Here is an 8,940-nt window from a genome sequence, read left to right on the forward strand (position 1 = left end):
ACAAGACCTCCCTTTCATAAACCCATGCTGCCTGGCCCTGATCCCCTGGCTGCCCTGCACTTGCCACAGGTGCTTACTTGAGCCTCTCCATGATCTTTCCTGGCACCAAGGTCAGGCTGACAGACCTCTAGTTCCCCAGATTCTCCTTCCGGCCCTTACTGTAAGTGGGTGTCACATTAACCAGTCTCCAGTCATCTGGGACCTCCCCTGTTGACCAGGACTGTTGATAAATGAAGGAGATAGGCTTGGCAAGCTACCCAGCCAGCTCCCTCAGCACTCTGGAGTGGATGTCATCTGGCCCCATAGACTTGTGTGTCCAGGTACAGAAGCAGTTCATTAAATACTTCCTCCTGGATTGTCAGGGGGGTTGTTCTGCTCTTCATGGAGATTCTTCCTGGTTTCTTTTTTTATTGTTGATGTTTTTGTAAAAACTTTTTTGTTGTCCCTTATGTCAGTGGCAGTTTCTCAAAAGAAGAGAAGAACCTGTTAAGAAAATTAATCATAAAGCAGAGAAAAAATTGCTGAACTTTAATATAAATTGAAGATACCAGCTCAACAAATTGGTATCTTCTAGTAGTTCCAGTGGAAATTTAAGAAACAGTTCTCTGAATTGTCAAAGGGCTTTTCTGACTGATGCTGGCAGCCAGAAGAGTGGAGGGAGAAATGGGTGAAAGCTGTCACATGTGAAATTACAGCCAGAGGCAGAGTGGAACAAAAGATTAGTCCACCCTGCAGTTGTGACACTTCACTGTTCTGCAAATCAGGCAGTACTTCCAAGGCTAATGCTTCCACTGCTTTGTACTATTGCCATACTCCAACCTAAAAATACGTGTAATCATAGCTGAGTCCAAATCTAAATTCCAGACATACATCAAATTGAAGCTGACTGCTGCTAGAATAGTTCTAAGCATTTTGAAGTGTTTTATTCTTCTCATGTGCAGCACCTCTTTCTTGCAAGGGTTACACTTGGTCTCATTGTTCAGCCAGTAACCAATCTCAGGCATTCACAAAATTGGGAAATGTTCCCTCGTGACTTTTCATTCTCAATTACAAATTAAGGCATGACCCATAATTCGACTGCACATGGAAGAGTTTCCCTGCTGTTCTGGAGTTCAGAAGTGTCCTCCACTGTTCTGCCATGACCAGGAAGGTTGTCACACCATTGCTGACACCACAAAGTGTTGTAGTTGTTGCCAATTAAAAAAACCGTTGTGGTCTGCTGCGAGCATTGATACCGCACAAGCAAAAGCAGTAGCTTCTCACCTACAAAACCATAGTCAATAAAAATTTGTAGTGTGCAGCAAGGTATCCAGTGGTCTTAAACGAATTTCTGACATTTATGAGTACTATTTCACTCCATGCTTACAGCTGCTGGAAAATAGCAGTGTAAACAGTGTGGAACTTCTCCATGAGATAATACTGTATTTCAGTCTCACCAGCAATTTAATGTAATCAGTATAATTAGATTAGGATTGATTATTGTGTAATGGGTTATAGTGAAGGGCTCTGAAGGTAGCTCTGACTGATGTTTTGCCATTTTTCTTTTAAGTTTGAACCTAAATACTGAGTGCATGTATTATTTGTGATATTTTTAATTATTTTAAGTTTAAAAGAGGATGTTTTTTCTCATAAAGTGCTGATACTTTCAGCAAAAATTTGTCTGAGACAGAGAATCTGCTTTTCTCTGCAATAGAAAAAGCTGCTGGGGACTGTCAGGAGAAAGACAGTAAGCTAATGTTACCACCTGTGGGAATTCAGACCCCCACAGCTCCATTCCAAATCTAGAAGCAGGATGATACTGTCCCAGGGATTTCAAACTATTTCGCTGGTTTTAATAAAAATTAAAATGAGAATCCTGAGCTCAAATAGCAACTGTGTATTTTCTTGGTAAGATTTATTCCTGGCATAATTTCCACTGGAGTTACTATTGGACTCAATTTTGGGAGGAAATCTTATCTGAATATCAGAACAAAGGTCAAAGGCCCCTGGATATAGCACAGTATGGTGGTTCAATATAACTCAGCAATATACTTTGTCAAATTCTGATTATTAATTAATTTTGCTATTAGCGAACTGTCTAGTTTTGCATTTGCAATCATATGTATAACCCTAATTGAAGTAGTCTGAAGATAACAAATGAAAACATACTTTGAAAAATTTCAGATTAATTTTTTATGAAGGCAAAAACCAAATTCTTCATTTGACTATGCAGCATTATGATGACAAAATCTGAGAGGCTCCTAGGTATATTACTTTCTCAGGATGTGTTAATACCTTTTATTTACCCATCATCATGGAAAAATGTGGTATACATTCTAATTTTGTATTGAGATGCTGTCAAATCACAACTTCACAGTAGATAACATTGATTTTGGCTGATTTGTCCATATTGCCAACACTTTGGGTGCACCTTAATCCCCCTTGCCAGCCTCACCTGAGCCCCCACCCCTTCCCTCTACTCCCCCAGTCCCATTTGAGCATGCTCAGGTGGTTGCCCATTGTTCTTGAGCTCTGCTGTAGGCAAGTTTGTGTTTGTTCCTGTCTCTTGTTGGTCCTGAGGTGCTTTCTGGACATTTTGGTTCTGCTCATCCTGCCTTGTCTTAGGCATTTTTGGGGGGATGACAACACCTGTTACTATCACCAGCTTTGTCCTGCTTGGCTGCTGCAGCACTGTACCCTGGTCAGTAAGGTCTGTGTCCCTCCTTGTGTTGTTATTGCCTTTGACTCGTCTAGAGCAGCCCCACTTCTATATTTTAGATGTATCTAAAGTAAAATTCTAAGCAAGTCTAATGCAACCTTTGCTCATTGGTATTATGAAAGCCTTTCACAAACATGATGCCTCACTAACACCACATTATTCCTTATAAAATATTCAGAATGGCCTTACTTTTACAAGCTAAATATACTGTACAAGGGTTTTCAGGCTTTATTCAGTGTTGAACACTAGAAGTAGATTAGAGCAGAAAGTAAGTATGTAATAAAGGCTACAAGCTCAGTGTTGGGCTGTGCCAGAATTCTTTAGATGGTGCAAATATGGTTTGTTTGGGTTTTTTTCTCAGGTGGGTAAAATACATGCTTCTTTATAGTTTTACTCTCATGTCTGTCAGTTTTGTATTAAGCACATTGGGATGTCTTTTACAACGTCTAATCTGTGAAAGTATTCAGGTTTGGAGCATAATTGTAGTTTTGAAGTGAATCTCCAGGCTGCCCACCTACTACATGTTGATTTGGTTTAGTCTCCCAAGTTTGTCACAGTTGAGCACCAAATACCCATCACTTTCTAAAGAGTTCTAAAAGCTGGTACTTGGGCCAGCCTTGAACCATGGGCTTGCTGGTTTGGGGGAAGCAGCCAAAAATGACTGTCAGCTAAAACTCTTAAACTGCATACAGGGTATCCTCAGCATCGTCTACTGCTTTTATTTTATTGTACTAAATTAGTAACTAGTAAAGCCTTATCTTTGGTCACAGTTTGCACTGTTAACCTTACTGACAACATGGTAGTATTTAAACGCCTTCGAAGTTGACAGAAGAATGACCCTGGTTTTGATTTTTGCATAACTAGAAAACTGATGCTCATAATGGACTAAAGAGAAGATAAATCGATCTAAGTTGATTTAACTTTCACTGTGTCCCATGTTTTAATCTAAAGAGTGCAGGAATAAATTGCCAGCTGCTAGGATTTTTTTCTTACTGCAGATTAAGAGAAGGAAAAGGTCAAGGAACATGACTGCCACAAGTCATTGACATTGATAGTTTGTTTTTTTAAAAAAATCATAGCTTTGGAAGTCATATATGGATTTTTGGGGAAGACCTTGTATAATTTTGAGGTTGTGAAGCTTCCTATGCAAGTCCCAGATCCATCTTTTGAATCTCTAATGTCTTCAGCCAAGTGTCATTCAAGCTAAGCAGAAACTTTTGTTACATACCAGCTAGTTTTGTTTTCAATTTTTAACACTTTAGGAAATACACACTTTAATTTCTTGTTAGAATTCCCCTTTAAAAAGTATTCTTAACACTAGGATTACTGAAGTGTTACCTGAGGATATATGGAAAGTGAAACTGGAGTAGATCTGAAGGCTGCCCAGCCCTGAAGTTTCATAGTTTGCATAGCAAGGAAAAACCTTACAGGTAGTGGTTATGGGCAAGAGTTTGTTCTGATCTGTTTAATCTTACTGCAGAGCTTGGCTTTCAAGAAGGCATTTAGTACTGCACAGGCAAAAATTATTCTGGGAGCTTTTTGGATGAAACAAAGTAGAGTTTGCATTTCTGATTTTTATGATCCAAATGTTTCAGTTGTCCTCAAGAACTCTGGCTAATTGCATTGTGTTGTTGCTTATAAAAGCCAGGAAAACAAAAGACAATGCATTAGAGTGCGTCACAGAAATGTGCTCTTCTGTTTACTTCTGAAGCAGTAAAATAACTTGGATATACAAGAAAGCAATATTTTAGTGGCGATACAGATGGAATTGTTTTTGTATAGAATATATGCTGTATTTCATAGTTTTAAGATGTATGGAACTTGTAGCAAGTCAGATAATGCAATTATTATGCAAATTAGATTAACAAATTACATATGCTAGAGAGCATAACTTTATCCCACTTGCTAACGTGTGTTATCTGTCTTGCAGGTGTAGAAGAGATTCCATACTAACAAGTAATGCTCTAGCTGTGGCACCTGACAGTTGTGATAAGCCACGTGGACATTCAGGGTGACAAAATAGTGTTGAGGTGACTTTTTTTGAGATCTGAGCAAAGCTCACAATTTATAAACTCACCACATTAGCTCTCATCACTGTTGCAATTGGCCTCCCAAAAGCTTGCAGGTTTGATGGACACTGGTCAATAAGGTTTTTAAGGGGCTCTCCAGTTGCTGTAAGACAGTAGATGGAACCAGTGTTTCTATTTCTGTTAGATGTCTCATTTTTTTAAAGTAGAAAAAAGCTACACTGTTACTTTGCTCTGGTAAGGTTTACTTGGGAGACAACATTACCCACGACAAAGGCAGGTGAAAGGCGCTGTTTGATTCTGCCAACTCTGGAAAAGATTTGCCAGCACAGGCAGCACTATGAAGAACAATGGTGTTGCTATGGAGTTGCTACTTCACTCTTACTCTGACACTTCCTTTTTATTGTCTGCCACCTAATCAGGCTTATACCAGAGGCTCAATTTAGAATAGAGGGAGAGATGAGGCTGTGTTGTACATGGCTAGGAGCTGCTGAGCAGTATCTGAATACAGCTGCCATGCCAGTACATGTGAGACCAGGAATGCACAATAAAGCAGAGTTGGGAGATGAAGAGTGGAGCCTTTCACAATTTCTAAACACACTAAATGACAGTAGCATAAGAAGGGCGGCTTGTGTTTCTGCCTGGAGGATAGACTGAGTGTTGAATTCCAGTGCATGCTTGTTTTTCATTAAGCTTTGTGTAACTTTTTATAGTTAATCTTTATGAAAGCACCATGAGTTATTTATTAAGTAGTTTAAATTTGTGGACTATGTATTCTGGAGATGGGATTTTTTACTTGTGCTTTAAAGTTATTATTTAAAAAACAAATTTTATGGACTGTTCATTATCAAATGATTTTGTGTATAACTTTGTGGGTTATTTTGTGACTGTGTCATGGATTACCTCACAGTAGAATTCAAAGCTGGGATCTATGCCGTCACTGCATAGGACTTACTTCACCCAATGTATGTTTTACTCATGCTTTTTTAAGTGTATGAAACTTCTCAACACTCTTTACAAAGGTGTAAATGAGCAGAGCATTTGGATTTTGTAGAAAGACAAATGCAGAAAATGAAGCTAAATGAGTAGTACAAAAAATAGTGATTTCAAATTAGCGTCAACAATGGAAGTCAGTGTGAAGTTACTGGTGCACACAGCTTTTTGCTGTGGCCTTTTCTTTCTAGTACTAGTACTTTTCTCCAGGGGTAGAAGGCTGAAAGCCACCCTGCTTTTCATCTGAAGGGGTCAGAGGTCAGCAACTAGTTTTTATTTTCAGTAGTCTGTAGGTGGAAAGGCGAAAGGCTGATTGGACAGTCTTTGAGATAAACTGCCATTCCCAATATGAAGAGACTTTGAGGATCTTGTAAGATCAGGCTTTTAAGTCCTTCTCTCTTTGGTTTTGTTTTGGGTTTTGTTTTTTCTTTTTGTGGGGGTGGTGGGGAATGACTTGTACTTATGTTTTATTAGTTCGTTCCTAACACACCTGAGGTTGCTCAGAGCTCAGTATCTGTTCCTAAGATGTTTGCCATAACTGGCTGTACTAGATGGCTCTCTGCAAGGTTTCATGGTGCTCTGCTGTTTTACATATTACCATAGGGGGCTGGCAAGCGAGGCTTTGAGGCTCATGGGGTGAAGCTAATCCATGCTTTTGCACTCTTGCAGAAATCCTGGCAGGACTTTAGGCTATAAGGAGAGTTGGATGGAGGACATGGGTTTGAGGGATGTTAAAAATTGCATTTGAGACTCTGCTGGGAATCCTGATACTGGCAATGTGTTCAATTTGATAAAGCAGGAAAAGTCCTTGTTTGGGAAAGCTGACAAGAGACCAGCAAGATACATTTTGGTGCTATGGATCAGAAGACTTCTTCCTGATACTCTACTTGGCTGGACAGAATAAACTTACTATTTTAGAGCAAATAACAAAGCAGCTCTGCACTGTAGTGCCAGAGCAGTAATAGAGCACTTCCTGTACTTAAAATTCAATTTTACATTCCCTGCAGAAATACACATGGTTTTCAGTGAAATAAATACAGTTTAGTGTGTTTGAGATTAATATGTTTGGTATTAATACTATTGGCTCCTTGCTGTTTGTGTGCATTTTTGTGCCAGAAAAATTTTAGATGAGAAAAATATGTCATGAATGCTTTTGCACAGATGAAATGCAATACTTTTTACTTGGAAAATGCCTCCAAAAGGCCTCATGTGGTGTTCTGTACTGTATATTAATCCATAAGATGATGGAATGATTAAAACTGACTTTCACAAAATGTTTAGCTCCTTGCTATGTGTCCAGCGAACACTTTCTGTGGTAGAATTTTTACTTGTAAATCCAAGATGCCAGAAGGGATAGTGGATGGGAAAGACAAGTACTTCCAGAGTGGCAAACTCTGAAGCTAAATCAACATGAAAATATGGGATGGTGACTAAGACATGGAGCAAAAGGTCCTATTTAATCCTAAAGACTGTACTGATGGGTTTTGTGCCATGTGCTGGTTAAGACACGGACTCCAGGGTAAGAAGCAATGGAATTGTTTATTATGAGAGAAAGTCTGCCTTATGTATTTTTACAGTGGGAACTGAGAATAAGCAACCGGGGTACAGAGAGTGTAAACAGCAATCACACCTGCTCCTTGGCACATATACAGTCCTTGGGTTCCCAGGATGTAACCAATCACACACCGTACACTCGATAAAGTGTTCTGATTTTTGTCGACATTCACAGAGCTGCTCACAGCAAGCCCTGGCCCTTTGTTGGTCTTATATTGTTTTATCTACTTCTTTACAGATAGAGGAGGCCCTTTTTCTTTTCCCATGGCTATTCTCCACAGTGCCAGGCCTTCAGCACATTCACCAGTGAATACATGAGTACGTAGGTTTGACACTAAGAAGTCAGGAGGTATTCAAGAAGGTAAGGTGATAGTTTGTGACAGGCTGAATGATGTTTTGGTTGGTTAGGAGCAGGTGGCTTGAGATGTACAAAGCAAGACTGATTCTAAACAGAATCCTTTGTAGTCACCACCTTTATTTGCTTGATTAGGGGAGGAAAAACTCACATCTACCCAATATGCTGATAGGATTCTTCTTTTATTAAAGGTGCATATTGAGTTGGCATTATGAAGTGTAACAATCATGGCATCCAGCAATGGCAGTTGTAATGAGTCACAAGATAAATGCGAAAAAGCCAAGGTCTCAATTGCAGGACTGGATCTTCAGGTGTGTGTAGGAATTGACAGCTGGCAGATAAAAGCACTGAGAGATTTGTCTCTTGCACAAGACTCTCTGAATCTAACGTGAATCCTGTAAGCACAAAGGGAGGTGGAGCTCTAAGTCTGATACTAGGTCACATAAGCAACCTGCATGGTTTTGTGAGAAGGCAAGTTGTGTGGTATAGCACCTGGGGAGCTGCAAAATAATGTGTAGCTCTGAGGCATTGATAGCAAAGTTAGTACCAACATACTATGCCATCTAATAACTACTTTCTACCAGAAGTACATGTGTAATATCTTGCCAGCTGCTGCAAACTGAGATTCACACCATATAGATGGAGATCATTTCAGTAAGTAGGAACTGAGCTCAGTACAGATAATTTGTTCCATTCCCCTATGTGGGCACACTCTGTAACAGCAGCAACTCTTGATTTTAAAAGCAGCAGTTCCCTTACTGACGTTTTTACACAACACTTTCAAAATGTCTCATGTGCTGTGCCTCTTGAAATTTTTTTTATGTCAGGAAACTTCTGGTTGAGCCTGCTTTCTCTTTCTAATAATCTGGTGTATCATACTATATCTTAGCAGTTTATTTCTGAAATGCTTCTTACCTGCCCAAATTTCTGATTTTTATTTTTTTTTCCATTCTTATTTTTCAAAGCAAAGCATTTTTATTTTGGTCTTTACTGCAAAGCAGAGCAGCATCATTATTTTTGTCCAAAATCTGACTTTTTTTCTATCTGTTTTTGAGAAAACGTTGCTGTCTGGAGGATGGCATTTAGTTTTGAAAAATATTTTAGAAGTATATTTCCATAATCTTTAGGTCTCATATTTCATTTTACTGCAAAGCAGAGCAGCATCATTATTTTTGTCCAAAATCTGACTTTTTTTCTATCTGTTTTTGAGAAAACGTTGCTGTCTGGAGGATGGCATTTAGTTTTGAAAAATATTTTAGAAGTATATTTCCATAATCTTTAGGTCTCATATTTCATAGCATGGCAAACACGGG

Source organism: Chaetura pelagica, unplaced genomic scaffold (assembly GCF_000747805.2).
Source record: "Chaetura pelagica isolate M959 unplaced genomic scaffold, ChaPel_1.0 scaffold171, whole genome shotgun sequence".
NCBI lineage: Eukaryota > Metazoa > Chordata > Aves > Apodiformes > Apodidae > Chaetura > Chaetura pelagica.